Source organism: Balearica regulorum, chromosome 1 (genome assembly GCF_011004875.1).
Source record: "Balearica regulorum gibbericeps isolate bBalReg1 chromosome 1, bBalReg1.pri, whole genome shotgun sequence".
Classification (NCBI taxonomy): Eukaryota; Metazoa; Chordata; class Aves; order Gruiformes; family Gruidae; genus Balearica; species Balearica regulorum.
In genome coordinates this window covers 178,137,234-178,148,587 of record NC_046184.1, presented here as the reverse complement: position 1 = coordinate 178,148,587, position 11,354 = coordinate 178,137,234, and positions in this window count along the sequence as shown.

Genomic DNA, 11,354 nt, shown 5'->3' with positions numbered 1-11,354 from the left:
CTTCCTCTGCTCCAACATGGGGAGGACAGGTGACAGTCCTCCACCCACTTCTCCAACGTGAGTCCTTCCCATGGGCTGCAGACCTTCAGGAACAGACTCCTCCAGTGTGGGTCCCCCACGGGGTCACAAGTCCTGCCAGCAAACCTGATCTGGCATGGGCTCCTCCCTCCACAGGTCCATAGGTCCTGCCAGGAGCCTGCTCCAGCGCGGGCTTCCCATGGGGTCACAGCCTTCTTCGGGTGCACCCACCTGCTCCAGCATAGGGTCCTCCACAGGCTGCAGGTGGATATCTGCTCCACCATCACCCTCCATGGGCTGCAGGGGCACAGCCTGCCTCACCATGGTCTTTACCACGTGCTGCAGGGGAATGTCTGCTCTGGCACCTGGAGCACCTCCTCCCCTCCATCTTCACAGACTTTGGTGTCTGCAGGGTTGTTCCTCTCACATCTTCTCACTCCTCTCTCCAGCTCCTGTTGCGCAGCAGTTTTTTCCCCTTCTTAACTCTGTTATCTCAGAGGCGCTACCACCCTTGCTGATGGGCTCAGCCTTGGCCAGTGGTGGGTCTGTCTTGTAGCCAGCTGGCATTGGCTCTGTCAGACATAGGGGAAGCTTCTAGAAGCAGAAGCTTGCCTGCAGCCCACCCCCCCCCAAAAACCTTGCCACGCCAACCAAATAAAGTTCTAGAATTAGGCAAAGATACAATTGAAATCAATAGGCACTACACAGATAAAAAGAGAGAAACTGTCAACAAGCCTTGAATTAAGTGTTAGGACACAGGGCAAATTCTCTGGAATGTTGCCTGTAGGTGACTAAATTTAAGTTCAGCTCTGCTAATTGCCTAAATTCTTCTGTGGTTCTGGATGTACATACAATTATTTAGTAATATAATTATTTATTTAATATTATTGTAGAATTGCTGCAAACTTAATCACAGGTGAGTTATGAGTGACAGTATTAATATACTAATAAATATAAGTTCAGAACCAGATATTGTATACCTCCTGTTAATATATTCCTTGATTTCCAGCAGTGACCCCCTGAAGGCACACACATTCAAGTCATGAACTTTCAACAACATTTATCTGTAAAGAGAATATATTTCCCAGTGTACCCAACCCATCATTTTAGCTGTTCTCATAAAAGAGTTTGGGATCATCTTTAGCACAAATGGGAAGGCAGAGACACTTGTTTATGTAGCAGATGGAAGATTTATGCTCTTGTAAACCACACCTGGTATCTCTGTTAGGGGTATCATTTCAGAAAAGTCTTACAGGTTTTACCATTTTTGTGCATAGTAAATGGGGTGAAAAAATGATTTGTTTCTTATTGCTCTGAAGTTTTATGTGAGAATCCAAAAAAGTGGTTGCTTAAATACTGCTATATTGTAGACTTTTAAATGGGTTGCTTGATAAGCATTATTTTTCTTTTTTTCTTGCCTTATACTGTTAAACATAAAGCACAATTTATTCTCTATTACATAAGGCTCACAGTGCATAATTACATATTTACTAGTAAAAACCACATCAATGTTTTGTTCACTTGGGTCATTCTCTAATAAGTTTGGGTTTTTTTCCCTCCTCTCTTTTCTTTCCTGTATACTTTATCATCTTACATGGAAGTGGAATTCAGATTCACACACATTAGGCAGGATTTAATTCAGCTGCCTACACACAGAATACTAGTGCTAGTTGGGTGTTTTTTTGTCTGTCCTTCAGTTTCTGTTTCAGAACTGTACAAGCCTCCTGACAGCATTGTGGCCTAAGTACCATACATGTGAGATGGCTTGTATACTCTAGGGCAAGTAAAATCACAGTAGGTGCCTACATTTAAGTCAACTGATTGAATTTATGGTCAATACAGTCACCGAGACTCGAACAATTTGCTTAAATGTGTTCATCTCATGCCATTTGCAAATCCTCCAGCTGCCACTCCAGGAAGACATAAATCTGCTTTATGTCCCATCTGTCACTTCAGTGTGTATGTCTTGGATATCCTAGAATATCTCAAATGGCACCAGGAGCCTATATTTAGGCAATTGAATTAAGCCTATACAGGCTAGGAAGCTGTTCAGCTGACTACAGTTACATGTCTCCTAAAGGCTGAACTGAATAATTCCTTAGATTTCCTCAGCTCCTCTTTAATATAGACTTGATTCATTTTTCCAAAATAGGCACAGAGTTCATTTGAAATGCTTTGCCATGTCCTGTTAGATCTCAAGTGCCAGTACAGGACTACACAGGTCTGCTGTGCTAGTCTTTTGTTATATCTGCTAGCTCCACACAGACACCTTGGACATCATTAAGTATCTCATCTGACACTAAACACCTGTATGTGGCAAGTGAACAAATTTCCAGATCCCCACAGGCTATAATGACAGCATAGATATCTCACATATCAACATGTGCATGTGGACTACTTGACTATACTACTCATTTCAGGTGCTTACACGTAAGTGTCTGGGTGGCATAGGGAACTCACTCTGATCCGCTTTTATTGGTGCCAAAGGGTACATACTTTTCTGAAGGTCTTGTGCCATGACTGTTAGCCCAATGGAATATCTCGACTAATCCAGGATGTCTCAAATGCCAGTAAATATCTATATTTAGGCAAAAAAACCCTCAGTCCCAACTGATTACATAGCTGGAACCATGGCACACATTCTGGTGGACGGTAAGTCAAACATGAGGAAGGCGTGCTGTTGTAGCAAAGATGACCAACAACAAACTGGAAGGTATTAGTAAGAGTGTATCCAGCAAGTCAACAGAAGTGATTATTTTTTCTCTGGCACTTGTGAGAACGCATCTAGAGTAGTCAATCCAGTGGAGAGTCACTACGACATTTTGGGGCCTGAAGCACAACATATAAGGATAGAAAAGAAGGCTGGGGGGGATCCAACTGGTTTCTTCAGTTGCTTGAAAAGCATTTATGGGGAAAACAGAATCACAGCCTTCAGAGTTGCACAGCAAAAGGACAAGAATCTGTGGTGTATGATAGGCACGGACTCCGTAGGGTGCAAGTACAGAATCAACTTTATTACAGAATTTTCTGATTATATAGTATTTCTTGTTAAGAGGGGAGGCTCTTTTATTCCCCAATCATCACCCGATTCATGTTCCCCACAAGACCTGTTATTCTGTTTTTCTCTTGCACCTGGCGGGCGCCTGGCTGTCTGTTCTCAGCTCCTTATCTCCTGGATTCGGCCAGTCACATGTTATTTACAAGCTACTGAAGAATGCAAGGTCTGTTTTGTGCATATCTTTTCTTTCAACCGCTGTTTTTCGCTGCTTTAGCGCACAGGTGGAAATCACACATTTCCCACGCCGTCTTTAAAGCGTTGTTCTCCACTAGAATCAGCAGGCAAAGTTGCAATAAGTTAGATATTAGGAAAAGGTTTTTCACAATGAGAATAGTCAAAGTCTGGAACAGGTTGCCCACAATTGCTGAGGAATCTCCTTTTTTGGAGATACCCAAAACTCAACTGGACAAGATCCTGATGCACATGCTCTAACTTCGAAGTCAAGTCTAATTAAAAAGGACTTTAAATCAGCTGACCTTCACAGGCCCCTCACATCTTAAGTTATTAAATTATTCTATAATTCTTGAGTCTCATGGTGTAAACCAAATCCTGTAAAGGAATTTTCAGTGTGAACCATCATTCATTTAAATGATGCTGATGGAAGAAAATTGATCTAATTCACCATTCCCTTCTTCTCATAGGTAATTTAGAAACAGGTAAAGGCAGTGAGCACAGCTTTGTTGTTGTTTATTTATAAACAGGACATCCTACCTCGAAACCAGTGTATTGTTCATAAGAAAACATGAAAGAAGGATGGGAGGATTGGAGTTTGTCCTTTTTTTTTCTTTTTCCTTTTTTTCCTTAGCTCAGCAGTCCTGTAATTGTGATTAGGTGTAGTGGAAAGCTACCCTTTCACATTTTCTGTAAGGCAGAATGAATATTTTTATTGCAATATACAAAAAAAGAGGATTCCTCTGAATTTTGGCGACTATCACTAGAAGATACATATTTTCGGGACTCCATTAAATCGTTGAGTTATTGGCTTTCTACTTTTCTGTATCAAATTAAGTCTCTGTAAGTTGGGCTTAACTCCAACTAATACCATTGACAGATGGGAGCATTTTCTAGCAGTATTTGACTCAGTTGTGCCTGAATAACTTTATAGTCTTATGTTACTTCCCAGTCACAGTAGAGGTACCTACCCATGATTATGGTAGCTGGATTTCCTAAAGACAGGCCTTTTGTAAGTGTAAAGTGTTATCGTCCTCACAAAGTTCAAGATGTTCATTACAAGAAGGAATATAAGTAAACTGTATATTGTTTGCTACTCAAAGCAGGTATAAGTCATCTAGGAGGAAGGATGTTAGATTCCTATGCAATGTACAAATTTTATAGTAAAGGACCCTAAGAGGAAAAAGCAACTTTGCTTTTTCAGCTGAGTTACCAGAGACAAGTGCTGAAGAGCATCTAAGATGACTCAGTCTAAGCTTTTCCTCTATAAGATGTTGTGAGAGCAATAGGATGTTTAAAAACAAAATTATGGAAGTTCTTGATGCAGCCCAATACTCTTTAGATATGCAGGATAGTGCAACATCATCAAGATGGGTGCAATAGCAATGGTTTACGAGCTATGCCTCAGAGGTTTTAGCAGGACTGAAGCAGTTGGCATCAGCCCATATGGTAAAAACTAATCTTGAGTAGGATTTTTGAATCTGTTCCATTTTGAGCTATGATAGACAGTGTCCATTTGGGGTTTTAATCTGAAGTTCTCATAGTTTAAATTAGAAGAAAACACTGGTCAGGTATTGGCCCTGCTGACTCTAAATTTACTTTTCTATTCAAAGTACTAGAGCCTGAATACCTTAACATTCACATTTGCTGTAACCATGTCATTAGAATTTGATGTTTGATCTGTGGAGCAAGTAATTATTAGGGCAGGAAGAGTAGTGAGGTAAGTGATATTGAGTATTTTATTATGAATAGTAACATTAGCTAACAGTGCTGAAAGCATGAACGTAGCTTAGGAGAATAAGAAATAGCTTCAAGTACAATTGCTCACATTTATGAGTTCACACTTCACTGTCTAGGCATATTCGCTAATACTTGCTCAGAATATGACATTTCAACACAAATTCCAGACAGTAAACTCGTCAATGAAATATTTATATACAACAAATAAAGAAATGTGCATTTTTGCAAAACCAAACCATTTCTTTATTCAGGATTATCTGAAGTATTTGTTCAATTTGTGTTTATTTTCCCTAGCAGAAAATACACCATGTGTATAGTCAACTGTTTCTTTACATTCAGTGCATTTTTTCTGAACTTTATGGTCAGTCACGGACCATGATCTAGTAACACAAAAAACTTTTAAGACCTGGCAGTTTTTAAAAATTGTTAAACATAACAGTTACAGCTGTTCTTCAATTAGCTTTCTCTCTTTCATAAATACCTGAGAAAGAGTCCTTATTTTCTAAATGGATTTGGGATTTAACTGGAGCTTATGTACTGCATACTGCCCTATCATAACTAAAATCTTCTGTTCCATGCAGATTTAGACAACTTTCTATGATTTCTAAATACAAGTGGTATGATTCAACAAAAATGATCAAGTTTCCCAGATATTTCGGGGGTGCGCAGAAAATATACAAAGGAAATGCCATATGCCTGGGGCAGCTGACACAAGGACATCAGATGAGTCATAGACATGATGAAATTCACTTCTGAATTTCAAATACCCAAATGTAGGTATCTATAGCTATCTATCTGAGATGTCCTATCACATCTTGTCCTATCACAACTTTCTCTCCTGTTCTGTTATGCTACACCATTCAGTGTATGCCAGTTTTTACCATTAAACTGCTGTGCAGCCTTACTATGGATCCAATCTATCTAAACTTTAGGTTCCTGGTCATTCTAAAATAAGTGTGAAGGTTTTTAGAAATTAGTCAGAACAGGCAATATGCCTTTGATGGCTCCCAGAAAGAGGTACTGTCCTCCTAAGTTTAGTTTGAGGAAATGAGATTTTACCTAAGTCTGCAAAGAAACCACATTTTTCTTTATTGAGTGCACATTCATTGCATGACATATTCACATGCACAAAGCTTCTAAAATTCTAAAAAATATCCCCTGAGGGACTGACATGGGGTCCTGGCCCAGGGTGGGGGGAGCTCCAGAGAGGCCGGAAAGGGGCAGTGAAGCCTGCGAGCGCCCTCAGGCCCTGGCAAGTGAAGCTCAATCTATATTAATCTTAGCAAACTGAATGCAAAAAGTATAATACACCAGGGTATATTTCAAATTTATAATATTATATAATATAAAATATATAATATATATCATATATAATTGTATAGTTTATTATATTATTATAAATTTCAAATTTGTCATGTCTGTTTGGAAAGATCATAAAGGAAGGGATCTTGGGGAAAAAAAAAAAATTTAAATGAAGAGAGGTGTTTGGCATATGAGGCTGTTATTCCTAATAGAAGGTAAATCAAAGAAGAAAAGTTATCAAATAGCTAGATGCTTCCTTCTTTGAGATTGTTTTCCCACATCTTCACTCATGGAATTAAACTCATGACTCATGCATATGAAAGATTCCCTAAATCCATATACCAGTTAATCTGTTTTTTACACTGTTACTGAATTTGCAGCTTTACTCCTGTTTTTTGGAGAACTTCCTTTACCATGTAATTTCTCAAGAAACACCCCAGATAGCACAATGAATGTCAATGTCACAGTGAATGTCAGTAGCACAATGGAGCAAGGTAGCTGGCTGTATCCAGAAGTAAAAAGCGTCTTTTTTTTCTCCTACAGTCAATATTTATGTCTGCTATCTCCAACCCAGAATTTTAGTCATCATTTAGTACAACCAGGTTACTTGCAAAGTGAAGTTCTTTAGAGCAGCATGAAGCATAAACCCAACATATTTTAAATATATAACATTTAATCTGAAGAATGAAAAGAAACATTAAAAAATGTAACAGTCAGTACTATTATATAATTATGTTTCTCAGTTTTCTTAAACTTATGAAAGAATGATCTTACAGAGACATACACTAAATCTGCAATATGCAATTGCATGCGAAAACCCCCCTTTTTTAGTAACTTTAATTTCGCTGCTTTAAAAATAACAATTTCTTTTTTAATTATTAAAACATCTCAGAAATATTAAAGAAATATTGAAAATTTTAAACAGATACAAGTTTCAGAATTTTGGGGGGCAGCCCTTTCTAAATTTTTTTTTCCTCCATTTTTGTGGTATATTTAGGTATATGAAGCTAAATACCTAAAACTAAATGAGACATGCATTTGACACTTAGCTGAGGAAGGAATCAGCCTTCTGATGCTGAAAAGCTGCCAGGAATAAAGGAGGCCCTATGTTTATTAATCATACTTCTGACAACTGAAGAATGAAAATGCTTCTTGAAAATACCAGAGCTATTTTAGGTAACACTAATCATCCATGATCTGGTGAAGAAGACATTTACTGACAGCCAATAATCCTGCCTCACATCTTCCCAACGCTGCTGTCCTGGAACAAGTAAGAGAACCGATGTGAAGTTCATCTAGTATGCAGTCTACCAGCAGATCAATATAACTCTTGCTTTATATTAGGATTTGCATAGAACTTCACAAAAGACTGAAACACTGACGACTACAATTGTTCTCTTCCCAAAGTCACAAAAGATCAATTAAACCTTTTTAAAAGAGAGTAAAATAAAACATAAATGTTAAGATTAGGATGTAAATCTTTTGGAAACAATATTTCATTGAAAAAATATATAAACTGAAACTAACCCATTTAGCTGTTGCCCGCACTGATCAGAAAGACAAGTCTACTTGGGAAAAGAAAAACACTGGGCAAGCAGTGGGGTTTTTGGTTTATTTGGGGGTTGGTTGGTTTGTTTGTTTGTTTGTTTTGGGGGGTGGGACTTTTTTGTTTGTTGTTTTTGTTGTTTTAGTTGGGGGGCGGTAATAGCAAAGAGAAGGAGGGATGATACTGTGGATTTGTTTGGGTTTTGTTGGGGTTTTTTTAATATAGAAGTCCTGTGTGTTTCTTTCACTGTACAGTGTATGTCTGTATGGACTAGAGACCAGTCAGCTATGCCTTTACTCAAAATGCTGAGCTGGCCAGAGAACAAGTCCAGACTATTCAACAGTTAGCATAGCTTTGGTCCAGGTCAAGCAGCACTTTCCTGTAAAAAACTTAGGTATTCCTGAGACTTAGCACAAGAAAGCACTATTGCTAGGATGTTTGCTCCTATCTATTTCAACAGAGCCAACCTATTTTGCAGAGGAAGAGATTATAGCTGTGTGGATGAAATTATTTCCATGCATTTGCCCTCAGGGCCAAATAACCATGCAATTCTTATTTTGCTAGGATAGACCTAAGTCTCATCCCTCCAAAGCCACAAGACATTGAATTTCTTTGCAACCTATTTCAAATCTAATGCTTAAAATTTTGCAGAAAGATGTCTGTCAGCACATCAGTAGTATGTGTTTTGCCTTCACTAGCCAGTTAGCAGAGAACTGATTCTGTTGGACAACTAATTCTAGTAAAGAGAAATGTAAAAGCTGTACTTTTACCTTGTTTCATACATTGTTTTATTGAGTGCACTGTTCCTACATCGTATGTAACTTGCAATTATAAATACAGTGTTACAGCTCCTTCCACAAATAAAAGTCTGTCTCAGGAAAATAATAATAATAAAAATATGGCATCTTAATAATATAACAAGTAATGATATATGGAGAAATTTCAGTTTAGGTAAGTGCTGAAAAGTGCAGATATGTAATAAGAGAGTCTTATCCAAAATATCTGCCTGCTGGGCCAAATTTTCCAGCTCTGTATAATGTAGCTCTGCAGTCAATTGCACACAAAATGTATATTCAATAAGAATTCAATGTATATCTAATATGATACCAAACTGTTAAATTTGGAGTCATATGTAATCAACTGTGCCTTAAGCTAAACTGTAGGCCTAAAATTAAATGGCAAGTTGTTCCCCTCACTGCATCTAGATTAGGGAACTCAAAAATGCTTCCTGGCTTCTTTCTCTTTCCTTGCTTTCACTCCTCAATGCAAGGAGTTGTCCAACACACTAGACTCCTCTGCATCACATATACGTATGGATTTCTCAAGGCTGCCAGATATACTGAGGCTAAACAGATCTATGCCACCCAAAGCCAGTCTGGGTGACTAGTATCCTGAGGCACATTGTGGCACAGCTCAGAAACTATGGACAAGACCTGGGCAGTTCTGATTTATAGCTAGCGGGAATGTTTTACGTAAGTGGAATAAATTCTATCAATATGTATTTGAGATTTCAAAAAAGAGTTTGCATGAAATTTGTTTGCAAAGCATTCCTTTTTTGACAAAATTAACTCAAGCAGTCCACAAGACTACTATACTTCTACTGCTTTCTACACCATTTATCACTAAAAATGAGTAACAGGAAGAATAATGTAATCATTATATGATTTAATTGGAATTTATCTTAACTACAGTAGAATTAATTCTCCTTTTGTTTGAACCGTCTGCAGTTGGCAAAAATAAAATATCTAAATTTTGTGATGAACAAGTATCATAAGAGTCTGCTGTTATGCTCAGATGGCATTTTCTAGGTACTTAAAAATAGTCTTTCCTTTTCTTTTATATATATATATCTATCTATTTATTTTTTGAAAAATTCATTGGCATACTGAGCCACACAAACTGTGCAGATTACAATTTAGAATTTGATAGATATGATAGCTTAGCTTAGCACCTACAGAATACCAGCATGTTCAGTATCATATAAAAAAGGAAAATTTAAAGAAACAATAGTATCTGTATATTCATGAAGGAAGCATTGTTTGATGACTGACTAATAAAAGTCACTTTGTAAATGCAATCCAAACATATTTGTGCATCTTTAAATATTCATACAAAGCTAACCATAGCTGAAATACTCAACATCTTACCAGGTCTTTAAAGAGTTTCATTATTGTAGTATGCATTTCCCAGTTTGCATCTATATTATTATTAAACTAAAGTTATTTCAGAAGTATTTTGTAATGATGCGTTCCTTTTAAATATTCATTTGTTAATCATATACTTTATCAATATCAGTACCTTCTAAAACAAGTAGAAGGAATCATATTTTGTGATAACCTTCAATTTGAACTTTTTCTGATACAGGGGCCTCCTCTATTCTGCCTAAATAAAAAAGTTTTATTTTTATTCTGCAGAGCTTTTATAGCATTCCCAAGAAAGTAATTTCAGTTCCCTCCCTCCCAGATCAAATTAATTTGATGAGGTATAATTTAATTAGCATTATTTATTGTACAAGCAATGTACAATAAATGAGCACATCAATAAATAAGTACATCAAACATCTAATCATATGTTATGAACTGCACTAACAAAAAAATTGTGTTCTACATTTGGCCTAAGCAGGCATATATTGTTTTGACTTTAAATGGCTTCTTTCCTTTCTCCTTTATTTAGCAGTCATTAGACACAGCTCTAGTCCCAGACCATTTCTTTTGTATAGCTGGGATTAGAGCAATGACAGCAATGGCAATGTGTCTGGGCTGGTGGATGGCCAGGGCATCGCTGCTGTTTCTGTGCTGCCGTCCTGGACAGGCTGGAACCCCAGTGTTTGGAACTTGAGCCGAAGGGACTGTGACCTGTGGATGAGTCCACACTGGAGCAGGGCACCCCAAAGTGTCTGTGGCCATCAGTAAGTCCCCACCAGAGCAGGTATATCTTGAAGTGTCTGTGACCATGGTTATGCCTGTGCCACAGCAGGTATACCTCTGAAGGGACTGTGGCCCAAGGATAAATCCACGCTGGAGAAGGCACACCTCGAAGCAACTGTCCCTGTGCATGAGGTCATAGAATCATAGAATGGTTTGGGTTGGAAGGGACATTAAAGATCACCTAGTTCCAACCCCCCTGCTGCGGGCAGGGACACCCTCCACTAGACCAGGCTGCCCAAAGCCCCATCCAACCTGGCCTTGAACACTGCCTGGGATGGGGCCTCCACAACCTCTCTGGGCAGCTTGTTCCAGTGCCTCACCACCCTCACAGTAAAGAATTTCTTTCTAACATCTAATCTAAATCGACCCTCCTTCAGCTTAAACTCATTACCCCTTGTCCTGTCACTACACTCCCTGATAAACAGTCCCTCTCCATCTTTCCTGTAGGCCCCTTCAGGTACTGGTAAGCCACAATTAGATCTCCCCGGAGCCTTCTCTTCTCCAGGCTGAACAACCCCAACTCTCTCAGCCTGTCCTCATAGGAGAGGTCATGCTGGAGCACCTCAAAGCGTGTGGCCGTGTATCATAGTTT